Source organism: Zootoca vivipara, chromosome 9, assembly GCF_965207765.1.
Source record: "Zootoca vivipara chromosome 9, rZooViv2.hap1.1, whole genome shotgun sequence".
NCBI lineage: Eukaryota > Metazoa > Chordata > Lepidosauria > Squamata > Lacertidae > Zootoca > Zootoca vivipara.
The window spans coordinates 63,343,657-63,350,745 of record NC_142592.1 but is presented as its reverse complement, the minus strand read 5'-3'; the positions used below and the strand labels follow the sequence as shown (position 1 = coordinate 63,350,745).

At 45.9% G+C, this 7,089-nt stretch overlaps 1 long non-coding RNA gene across 1 annotated transcript; it reads left to right on the top strand.

Moving 5' to 3' along the window:
• Nucleotides 1–4,914: 4,914 nt before the first annotated feature.
• LOC148684668 (uncharacterized) lies at nt 4,915–6,816 on the top strand. The gene is made up of 2 exons (XR_015945843.1): nt 4,915–5,160; nt 6,111–6,816. It is a non-coding gene; the product is annotated as an uncharacterized LOC148684668 (long non-coding RNA).
• The last annotated feature ends 273 nt before the right edge of the window (nt 6,817–7,089 follow it).

The following is a 7,089-nucleotide window of genomic DNA, read 5'->3' as shown; positions in this document are numbered from 1 at the left end:
GATTCAAACTAAACATCAGGAAGAACTTTCTGACAGGAAGAGCTGTTCGACTGTGGAACGGACTTCCTCAGAAGGAGCATGGCTCTCCTTCCTTGGAAGTTTTTAAGCAGAGGTTGGATGGACACCTGTCATGTAAGATCTAGTTGAGATGCCTGCATTGCAGGGGGTTGGACTAGATGACCCTTCTGGCCCCTTTCAACTCTATGATTCTGGTGGTCCTTTTCGGAACCCTTTCCTGCTCTACAACATTCTTTCTGAGGTGATGCCCAGCAGAACAGTATGCCGTATTCCAAATGTGGTATCACCATAGATTTGTATAACGCCACCGTGATATACTGTATATTCCTGCGTATAAGACTACTGTACTTTTTACCCCAGGAAAATCTTCTCAAAAGTCAGAGGTTGTCTTAAAAGCCGGGTCGTATTTCTTTTACGGCAAGTATATCCCAAACTCTATATTTTAACTGGAAAAGTTGGGGGTCGTATTATACGCCCAGTTGGAATATACGGTACAAATACCCACTTAACAACTCTATTCCGAACTTAAAAATGGTAAGCACAATGCTGGTGGTTAACAAAAGAGGTTTAAAGACTATCTTTAAAAATCTTTAAAATCTTTAAAAATGTAGTATAAACACCGACAACTGGGAAACACTGGCCTGCAAGCTCCCCAATTGGAGAACAGCCTTTACCAAAGGTGTCATGGGCTTTGAAGATGCTTGAACACAGGATGCAAGGGAGAAACGTGCAAAGAGGAAGGCGCGCTTGGCAAATCCACACCGTGATCAACTCCCACCCAGAAACCAATGTACCCACTGTGGAAGGACATGTGGATCCAGAATTTGCCTCCACAGTCACTTACGGACTCACTTTTGAAACCATGCTTATGGAAGACAATCTTACTCGGCTACGAGTGATCGCCAAAGAAGAAGAAGATTATTGCTTCTTTTCCTAATGACCCCTAGCATGGGATTTGCCCTTTTCAACAATCTCAGAAGCACTGCAAGACTAGAGGCAGAAAATATGTCTCACTCAATGTCCCGTTCTGGAGTTGTCAGGCGAATGGGCTTTTCAGGCAGTAAAATGTCACCAACCAAATGCAAGGCAGGACACCTGCAACCCGGCACCTGCGATGCCCATTCAAGCTGGCAAAGGGCGCCGAGATGACTTCATCCTCCCCCGCTCTCTTTTCCTGCCTGCTATCAAAGAGTGCTGGTGCCAGGTGCTTGCAATTTTCTAGCAACCAACTAAGTTCTGAGTGTGTGCTCCCGTTCATTCATTCTTCTCTTCCTCTCCTCCCATGCCTCTCTTGTTCAATGAATGATTCACCCATAGCTGCTACAGAGAGAGGTGCTCACAGAAGCCCACCCCCCCCCAGCTGCAGATGCTGTCGCTAAGGATCCTGCCTCCAAGCAACCTCAACCAGAGAAACCGTCGCCCAGGCTGCCTCGTCAGGGTTTGGAATCCGTGATTCACAGCTCCCATCTCCTGCAACATCAATCAAGCCCTCTTTACGTGGACGAGAGCCAGGTGGAGGACGGAGCCGAAGAGGCGCGTTCTGAAAGCCAAAGGTTGATGTCATGAAGCGAGAACGCAAGAACGACCCTGGTGGGGGCAAAGGGCCCACCCAGTCCAGAATTCTGTTTTCGGCTGCAGCCAGCTAGATGCCTCTGGGAAGCCCAGAAGCAGGTTGCTCCCACTCCCATTGTTGCACCCCACAATATGGTATTCAGAGGTATAGTGCACCTGGATGTGGAAGCTCTACTTGGCTATAGCCGTCAAACTCGTCCATGAATGTGTTTGATCCTCTTTTAAATCCAGCCAAGGTGATGTCCTGTGTCTTGTGGCAGCGGTGCTGTTAGGTCATTTTAGACTGTCTTAATGATGGGGGACATCCCTCCTGCTTAGATTGTAATGTGCATTACATCCTTTACTTCAAAACACGGTAAACCGGCCCTGCTGAGTGCAGCTCCAGATATCTGTCCTAAAATTCTGCCCTAATGTCATCGTTATCATGTGGCAGTGAGTTCCAAGGATTAATTGTGGATTCATTTGTGCGTACACCATAGTAAAGTTATTTATCTCTAAGGTGCCACGAGGTCCTCTGATTGTATTGTATTGTTTGGTACTGATTTTTTTTTAAATCACAGATACAGTGGTGCCTTGCTTAACGAATGCCCTGCTTAACGAAATTTCGGCTTAACGAAAGGATTTTTCGAGCGGAGCTTGCCTCGCTAGACGAATGCGTTTTATGAAAAATTCGTCTAGCGAATTGCGGTTTCCCATAGGAATGCATTGAAATTCAATTAATGTGTTCCTATGGGCAAAAAAAAAGTCGAAAAAATTTCAGTGCATTCCTATGGGATTTGCTAGACGAATTTTTCGCTATAAGAAAAGACCCGTGGAACAAATTAATTTCGTCTAGCGAGGCACAACTGTATGTGTGAAAGGTTGAATGTAAAGAACTGATGAATGAACACATGCAAAATTAGCACAGGTTGGAAAATAGATGGAGCCATCTAATGCTAGGCCCAAGCTAGATGTCACACTGAAGTTGTGCTTGGGACATCAGTGCCAAAACTAACACCCACTACTGGCTCTGTAAACAATAGTAGAGTTTAACCAGATTCCCCACCCACTTCTCTACAAGACTGGCTGCCATTGGTGGAGAAATTTGGAATGCTGTGATGTCAGGGCAAGGCTTAAATTCTACCAGACACTATGGAAGTGAAGGAAGAGCTAGCTTTGGGGCTGCTGCTGTTTCTGGGCAGAGCTGCATGTTTAGCACATCTGAAGAAGAAGAAGAAGAAGAAGAAGAAGAAGAAGAAGAAGAAGAAGAAGAAGAAGAAGAAGAAGAAGAAGAAGAAGAAGAAGAGTACTTTGGATTTGATATGACGCTTTATCACTACCCTAAGGAGTCTCAAAGCGGCTAACATTCTCCTTTCCCTTCCTCTCCCACAACAAACACTCTGTGAGGTGAGTGAGCCTGAGAGACTTCAGAGAAGTGTGACTAGCCCAAGGTCCCCCAGCAGCTGCATGTGGAGGAGCGGAGACTCGAACCCGGTTCCCCAGATTATGAGTCTACCACTCTTAACCACTACACCACACTGGCCCTTCAGGTTTATTTATTTTTTGTGGCTGTATTCTACAACATGACATTGACCCTTGTTTAATCCACACAACAACCCTGAGAGGTAGGGTAGGCTGCGAGGCAACAACTGGCCCCAGGGTCACCCGATGAGCTTCATGGCCGAGTGGGGATTTGAACCCTGGTCTCCCAGGTCCTATCCTGTCACTCTAACCACTATATCAGTTGTTCTGTGGTGAGTGCCCAAAGTTATTGCATTCTTGCTGCCTGGAGGGGTCCTCTTGTACTGTAGCTCAGTAAAAGCAGGGCAATCTCCCCTTGCCCCCCACAAAACTGGAATGTTTGTGACATGAAAAGTTGCAGGAATCCAGCAGGAAGATACAGGTTGGAAACAAAGCTGTATATTTAGCATGAAGCTTTTGTTTCCATCAGGTTTCTAGCCATTAAGACTAAGAAGGCCAGAAGTTCCCAGAAGTTTCCTGGGAAGAGGGGCTGACTGTTAAGTCGCTACAGGCGTTTTAGCTCTGTGGGGGAAAGAGGTGTGTCCTAGGAGTTGCAAGCAGCCTTAGCAAACTACATTTTACAGGATTCCTTGGGGGAAGGTATGACTGGCTAAAGTGAAATCATAGATAACCATATAAGAAATGATAAGTTGTTGTTTAGTCGTTTAGTCGTGTCCGACTCTTTGTGACCCCATGGACCATAGCACACCAGGCACTCCTGTCTTGCACTGCCTCCCGCAGTTTGGTCAAACTCATGTTCGTAGCTTCGAGAACACTGTCCAACTATCTCATCCTCTGTTGTCCCCTTCTCCTAGTGCCCTCAATCTTTCCCAACATCAGGGTCTTTTCCAGGGAGTCCTCTCTTCTCATGAGGTGGCCAAAGTATTGGAGCCTCAGCTTCACAATCTGTCCTTCCAGTGAGCACTCAGGGCTGATTTCCTTCAGAATGGATAGGTTTGATCTTCTTGCAGTCCGTGGGACTCTCAAGAGTCTCCTCCAGCACCATAATTCAAAAGCATCAATTCTTTGGCGATCAGCCTTCTTTATGGTCCAGCTCTCACTTCCATACATCACTACTGGGAAAACCATAGCTTTAACTATACGGACCTTTGTAGGCAAGGTGATGTCTCTGCTTTTTAAGATGCTGTCTAGGTTTGTCATTGCTTTTCTCCCAAGAAGCAGGCGTCTTTTAATTTCGTGACTGCTGTCACCATCTGCAGTGATCAAGGAGCCCAAGAAAGTAAAATCTCTCACTGCCTCCATTTCTTCCCCTTCTATTTGCCAGGAGGTGATGGGACCAGTGGCCATGATCTTGTTTTTTTTGATGTTGAGCCTCAGACCATGATGATATAGGAGACTTTTTAAGAAACAGCAGTATGTAACAAGAGGCAAACAAACCAGAAGTGGAAGTTGGGGGAAGCCTAGGAGGGGGAGGGAAGATGGGATGTAACATAAATGTTCTTGATATGAGATGTATGTAAAAAAAAGTGAATAAAAATGTAATTAAAATAAAAAATAAAAAATAAAGTGAAATCATAGCACTTTAAATTTCATAGTGCATCCGGGGCCCATGTTTACATGGCCGATGTACAAAACCCCTTTCACAGAATCATAAAATCGTAGAGGTGGAAGGGACCCCAAGAGTCATCTAGTCCAACCCCCTGCAATGCTGGAACCACAACGAAAGAATCCCCTGACAGATCACTCATTTTTTCCGCCTTCTCCTCCTCCTCCGTGTTGTGGAAAATGTAGGTCTCTGTGAGCATAGTGACATGAAAATGTTTGTGTGGGTGGAAGGAAAGAGAAAAAAAGAAGCAAAATAAAGAGCTTGGTAATGAAGCTGAAAGGGTTTGTGCTGAAAGCCGCATTCACGGCCGGCTATTTTTAGCGCCTTTGCGGCTGGGGAGAGTGAAACCCAAACTGCTGCTTCTACCTGCTGTTCCCAACCGAACTTTTAACAAGAACGGATAAGGCTGTCTGTGAGGTCTCTTTGTAGTTTCAACTGACAGAAAAGGCTTGGAGGTAGCTGCTCCTCCCAACACACAGCCTCGACATGACCCTCTGGAGCAGGTAAGGAATCCATCTGCCCTGCAAGGGGGAATTCTTACCGTGGAAAGGCTAAAGGGTCCCTCACACAGCCTCCCTTGTTCCCAGAGGTTGGAGGGTGTTAGAGAAAAGAAGCATGCTGGAGTAGATGGCCCAATGGCCTGATCCAGAAGACTCTTCTTATGTTCATAGAATTATAGAGTCGGAAGGGACCCCCAAAGGTCATCTGGTCCAACCCTCTGCAGTGCAGGAATCTCAAGTCGAGCATCCCTGACAGATGGTCATCCAACCTCTGCTTAAAAACTTCCAATGGAGGACTTAACCACCTCCCGAGGGAGTCCGTCCCACTGTCAAGCAGCTCTTTCCGCCAGAAAGTTGATATTTTGTCGGAATCTCCTTTCTTGTAAGTGGAATCCATGGCTCAGGTCCTACCATCCGGAGTAGGAGAAAACAAACGTTCTGTAGCTTCCATGTGAGAGCCCAGATGGCTAGCATATCTCAGTCTCCTCTTTACCAGGCTAAACATACTGAGTTCCCTCAACCATTCCTTATAAAGCTTCGTTTCCAGACTCAGTCGCCCTCCTCTGCACATGTTTGACTTGTCAACATCCTTCTGAAATTGTGGCGCCCAGAACAACTGGACACAGTATTCCAGGTGTGGTTTGACCAAGGCAGAATAGAGTGGTACTATGACTTCCCTAGGTCTGGACACTAGACTTCTGTTGATTCACATGATCACATTAGCTGTTTTTGCTGCTGCATCACACTGCTGACTGTTAAGCTTATGGTCTACTAAGACTCCTAGATCCTTTTCACAAGCCAGGTTACTCCCCCCCCCCCCCAATCTTACATTGGTGCATTCCTGCCTAAGTGCAGAATCTGACATTTGTCCCTATTGAAATACATTTTGTTAGCTTAGGCCCAGCTTTCCTATCTGTTAAAGTCATTTTGAATCCTGATTCTGTCTTCTGCAGCATTAGCCACCCCTCCCAGTTTGGTGTCATCTGCAAATGTTCTTCTGAAGGATTTTCTCCTCCCTGCTCAAGAGCTGCTCTGTGTCAGAGTGAACCGTCCTACTCTAGATGGGCTGATGGTCTGACTCTGCTACGCAAGGCAACATCACACACAGCATGTATTCCACCAATTCCTGCACTCTCCAACAAAGGCAACTCTTTAATGTTGTGTGTGTGTGTGTGTTTATTTAACACAAGGCTATTAGACTGTTACACAGCCACAGCACAGTCCTCAAGGGAGTCCCTAAAACATGCCAAGCTGTTCCTCTGGACCCCTTTCAATATTTTTGTTTTAATGGCGAAGAGGCTTGTATTCTTCCAAAATGGAAAAGCACCGGTGATTTCACCCCAACTCCCAACAAAATTGGATATCATTTAAAGGGTGACTTCACGATGTGGAGACGTTACGTACGGGGGTCACTATGTTTGGAATTCACTGCCGTAGACTTTATTTTGAAGGGCACAGACCTCAGACACACATACTCACTTAACGGGCTGAAAAAAGGATTTAAAAAAAGAAATGATTGCCATCAGCTTGGTGTCCTCGCCATCCACCCATCTCTTTTCTATGGATATGTTGTCTTCAGCGATGTTCACTGCTAACAATCTATTACGCAAACAGTAATAAACAAATACTACAAAAGTGTGCAAGCAAGAGAGAGAGAAAGGTGTGTGTGTATGTGTGGGAACTCTCTTGTCCCTTGTGCACATTCCTGGCAGGCAGGCAAGACATATGGATCTGCACCCATGCTGGGATCTATAGTGTGATCCCACTCCATCCTCTCAGTTGAGAAACCAGTGACCATTTGGCTCCCCTGATCCCTTAGAGCTGGTCTCTATTCCAGCTTCTTATTGTAAGAATGACAGGGTAAATCGAAGAACTGGTACAAGAGTTTGTTTTCCTCTTCCCTCCTCAACCAGCTTTTCCTTTTGTGCCACA